Genomic DNA, 4955 nt, shown 5'->3' on the forward strand with positions numbered 1-4955 from the left:
GCTCTGGCCTCCAGTGTGGCTCTCGTTATTGCGGGGCGGGGGGGAGAGGAGGGGATGGGACACGGGGGGGGGGGGAGAGGAGGGGATGGGACACGGGGGGGGGGGGAGAGGAGGGGATGGGACACGGGGGGGGGGGGAGAGGAGGGGATGGGACACGAGGGGGGGGGGAGAGGAGGGGATGGGACACGGGGGGGGGGGGAGAGGAGGGGATGGGACACGGGGGGGGGGGGAGAGGAGGGGATGGGACACGGGGGGGGGGAGAGGAGGGGATGGGACACGGGGGGGGGGGGAGAGGAGGGGATGGGACACGGGGGGGGGGGGAGAGGAGGGGATGGGACACGGGGGGGGGGGGAGAGGAGGGGATGGGACACGGGGGGGGGGGGGAGAGGAGGGGATGGGACACGGGGGGGGAGAGGAGGGGATGGGACACGGGGGGGGAGAGGAGGGGATGGGACACGGGGGGGGGGGGAGAGGAGGGGATGGGACACGGGGGGGGGGGGAGAGGAGGGGATGGGACACGGGGGGGGGGGAGAGGAGGGGATGGGACACGGGGGGGGGGGAGAGGAGGGGATGGGACACGGGGGGGGGGGGAGAGGAGGGGATGGGACACGGGGGGGGGGGGAGAGGAGGGGATGGGACACGGGGGGGGGGGGAGAGGAGGGGATGGGACACGGGGGGGGGGAGAGGAGGGGATGGGACGGGGGGGGGGAGAGGAGGGGATGGGACGGGGGGGGGGAGAGGAGGGGATGGGACGGGGGGGGGGGGGAGAGGAGGGGATGGGACACGGGGGGGGGGGAGAGGAGGGGATGGGACACGGGGGGGGGGAGAGGAGGGGATGGGACACGGGGGGGGGGAGAGGAGGGGATGGGACACGGGGGGGGGGAGAGGAGGGGATGGGACACGGGGGGGGGGGGGGAGAGGAGGGGATGGGACACGGGGGGGGGGGGAGAGGAGGGGATGGGACACGGGGGGGGGGGGGAGAGGAGGGGATGGGACACGGGGGGGGGGGGGAGAGGAGGGGATGGGACACGGGGGGGGGGGGAGGAGGGGATGGGACACGGGGGGGGGGGGAGGAGGGGATGGGACACGGGGGGGGGAGAGGAGGGGATGGGACACGGGGGGGGGAGAGGAGGGGATGGGACACGGGGGGGGGGGGAGAGGAGGGGATGGGACACGGGGGGGGGGAGAGGAGGGGGCGGGACACGGGGGGGGCGGGGAGAGGAAGGGGCGGGGGGGGGAAGGAGGAGAGGAGGCGGTGGGACACGGGGGGGGGACGGGACACGCGGTGTTGGGCCGGGGGGGCAGGGGTAAGCGCCACTCGCCTGTTGCTGTAGCGGCGCTGTGGCAGACGCGGCTCAGAGCTGGGGGCTCCGCTGTGCCCGGGCAGGGATAGAGTGTTCCGAGGGCCCAGCTGCTGGTTCCAGCCACCCCTCTGACCTGCCCTCCCCTGCCCAGCTAGAGAGAAGTGTCTGCACAAAGCTGGCTCTCCTGGGCAGAGGCTTTCCTGTCATCTTTAAGCATAACAAAACAAAAGGAATGCATTAAGCTTGGCAAAGAGAAGTTTGTCACATAGAAGTTAAGTAACCATTGCCATCACAGGATGTCAGGGTTCGGGAGGGACCCAAGGAGATCATCCAGTCCAGGGATAGGACATAAAATCACAAAGGATAAGTTAATGTCATTTCACTGGAGCATCAAAAGCTTTGTGTCTGGAAGCACAGCTTGTATCTCCTTTGCTGCTGTGGTGGTTTAGGTGTTTCCCACCCCCCCACACACTTTAGAAGGTACCCAACTAGTCTCAGCTGGCTCTGGGAATATAGATGAAGCTATTTATTTACAGCTGGCACAATATACAAGCAGCTATTTACAGTATATACAGTTATAGACAGAAATATACAAGGTAAAAGTAATACAGAAACACAACTCCCCTGCCAGAAACCTGAGTCCCCAGGAGGGGCTCTCAACCATCCCTGCACCTTCCCCCTGCCCCTCTCAACCTTACCCCAGTCCTAAGGAAGAATAGAGGTTCAGCCAAGAGGTTAAGAAGCAAAGCTGAGTGGCAGGTGAGGTTAGGGAGATGCAGCTCAGTCAAAGCCCAGCCCCAGAGTGCAGACAAAAAAATGGTGAGAGAGTTATCTAATGTTTCCATTTCTCCTTCAGCAAGACTGTGAGGGGAGCAGACATCACCACTGTTTTCCTTTCACAGCCTATGATCTACTTTTTCTCACCAAAACATTCTAGCCTGCTTCAAACTAGCACAGCTGCTTCTGCTGCACACTGTCTTCCCCCACTGCTGTTTTGGCTGCTGCTTTGCTGCTACTTGACCCTGTCCCCACCTTCTTTAAGGTTATTATATTCTGTGGTAGTATATTCTCCTTATATTGATCTATTTAGGTTAAAATGTAAAATATATATATATATATATATATATATATATATATACAATAATACCATTTCTTTTTTTTAAAAAACACTTTCCAAGCTCTGGGTTGTAGTGAATTTACTCTACTGGGGGAGGGATCCACTCTAACCCATCACAGGATGTAGTATCTGGTTTTACATCAAGACACCAAGGAAATGTGACAATTTCATTGTCTTGCTAAAATCTGTGTCTTGATTGCAGTTGTAGTACATATTCCAAAGTCCTATTATGCAGCTTTTTTCCCCTCAGTTCATCACAAAGGCCTGTCACAAAACACACTGCTGTCTAAGAACCCAATTCCTCTTCTTCTCTAAATATTGCTTGTCTGCTCATACAGATTTGTCTAAATGCAACTCTGTCACCCATAATAAGGTAATAGGCCCAAAAAATTGCTTAGTGTCATTGTGCGTCTTCCACGTAGGTATAGAAGATGTTTTAAATCTAAATTGATGCCTTTATTACACCTCTTTCTTCCTGCCCCTTGTAGCACTTTCAGATATCATCTCTCAGTAAGTGAAACAAGAAGAACATCAAACTGCTCTGACGTCAGTGTTATTTTCTCCAGCTGAAAAATCCCTACACAAAGCTCACGTTCCCTATCTCCATGTAATTTATCATTTTATCTGCTGCATTAATTGAACACCCCATAGAATTTCCACACAAGGCACTCTGGTAGGACCTAGTGTCCAGGCTGGCGTGCCCAAATGATGAAGCTGCCCTGTTAGCATGACATGTTCATTAATAGCTTGTGGGTTGAAGCTAAGCAAAGAAAACAATAACACCATGGCTTGACAGGAATGAAAAACATGACAAATTACCGGTACCTGTGTTACTAATGCAACTCATTTTCCTCAGTAAGACAAGCAAGGTAGTTTGTGCTGCTCTGGTAAGGAGAGGCAGGGTTCTCTCATGGCTGCTCAGTGCTGGCACACCACTCCTGTGCCCTTAGAATCAGACAATTGTTTCCGCTGGAAAAGACCTCTGAGTGCCGTCACAAAGCACCCACAGGATGGCCAAGGGATCAGGCCCAGCCAGCACGGGTTTAGGAAGGGCAGGTCCTGTTTCACCAACCTCATCTCCTTTTATTTCACAGAATTTCACGGAATTTCTTAGATTGGAAAGGACCTTCAAGATCATTGAGTCCAATCATTAGTTTCACACTGACAAGTCCTTGACTAAACCAAATCCCTCAGCACAGCATCTAATCACTATGAATAGCTATGGCTGGAAAGGACCATCAGGATCATCCAGTCCAACCTTCATCCCAGCATCCTTAATCACCAGACCATAGCCTCAAGCACCACATCCACTCTTGTTTTAAACACCCCCAGGGATGGTGACTCCACCACCTCCCTGGGCAGCCTGTTGCAGTGCCTGACCACACACTCAGTAAAGAACTTCCTCCGAACATCCAACCTAAACCTCCCCTGAGGCAACTTGAGGCAATTTCCTCTTGTCCTATCATTAGTAATTTGGGAGAAGAGACCAGCTGCAGCCTCACTACAACCTCCTGGTTACCTGCCTGGTGAATGTGGGGAAGGCTGTGGATGTAGTCTACCTGGACTTCAGCAAAGCCTTTGACACTGTCTGCCACAACAAGCTCCTAGCCAAGCTGGCAGCTCGTGGCTTGGACAGATTCACTCTGGTATGGGTCAAGAACTGGCTGGAAGGCTGGGCTCAGAGAGTGGTGGTGAATGATGCCACATCCAGTTGGCAGCTGTCACTAGTGGTGTTCCCCAAGGATCAGTGCTGGGCCCAGTCCTGTTCAATATCTTTATTGATGATCAGGATGAGAGGATTGAGTCCAGCATCAGTAAGTTTGCAGATGACACCAAGCTAGGAGCAGGTGTTGATCTGTTGGAGGGTAGGAGAGCCCTGCAGAGGGACCTGGACAGGCTGGATAAGTGGGCAGAGGCCAACGAGTTAGCATTTAGCAAGGCCAAGTGCAGGGTTATCACAATATCATCACAGTATCATCAGGGTTGGAAGAGACCTCATAGATCATCAAGTCCAACCCTTTACCACAGAGCTCAAGGCTAGACCATGGCACCAAGTGCCACGTCCAATCTTGCCTTGAACAGCTCCAGGGACGGCGACTCCACCACCTCCCCAGGTTTTTGGGTTGTTTGGGTTTTTTTTTTTTTTTTTTTTGGGTTTTTTTATAAATTAAAATAAATTAACAGGCAGTCCCCCACTACCACAAATTATGCAGTCAAGTTTCCTGCATTTGGGGAAATCGCAGGGGTCAGCACACGCGGAGTGCAAAGGATGAGCCTCGCCCTGGGAAAACCACCTGTCTGGTTGTGGTGCCTCCCCTGCCAGGTAAGTGGTTCTGCACTTTGGCCACAACAACCCCAAGCAGCGCTACAGGCTGGGGACTGAGTGGCTGGAGAGCAGCCAGGAAAAAAGGGACCTGGAGGTACCGGTAGACAGTAGGCTGAAGATGAGCCAGCATTGTGCCCAGGTGGCCAAGAGAGCCAATGGCATCCTGGCCTGCATCAGGAACAGTGTGGCCAGTAGGACAAGGGAGGTT

The 4955-nt window shown here is 54.9% G+C and overlaps 1 pseudogene; it reads right to left on the reverse strand.

Moving 5' to 3' along the window:
- Positions 1-4600: 4600 nt before the first annotated feature.
- LOC135174040 (U1 spliceosomal RNA) lies at positions 4601-4752 on the reverse strand (annotated as a pseudogene).
- Between the last annotated feature and the right edge of the window lie 203 nt (positions 4753-4955).

The sequence above is a fragment of the Pogoniulus pusillus genome, chromosome 3 (genome assembly GCF_015220805.1).
Source record: "Pogoniulus pusillus isolate bPogPus1 chromosome 3, bPogPus1.pri, whole genome shotgun sequence".
Taxonomy (NCBI): Eukaryota; Metazoa; Chordata; class Aves; order Piciformes; family Lybiidae; genus Pogoniulus; species Pogoniulus pusillus.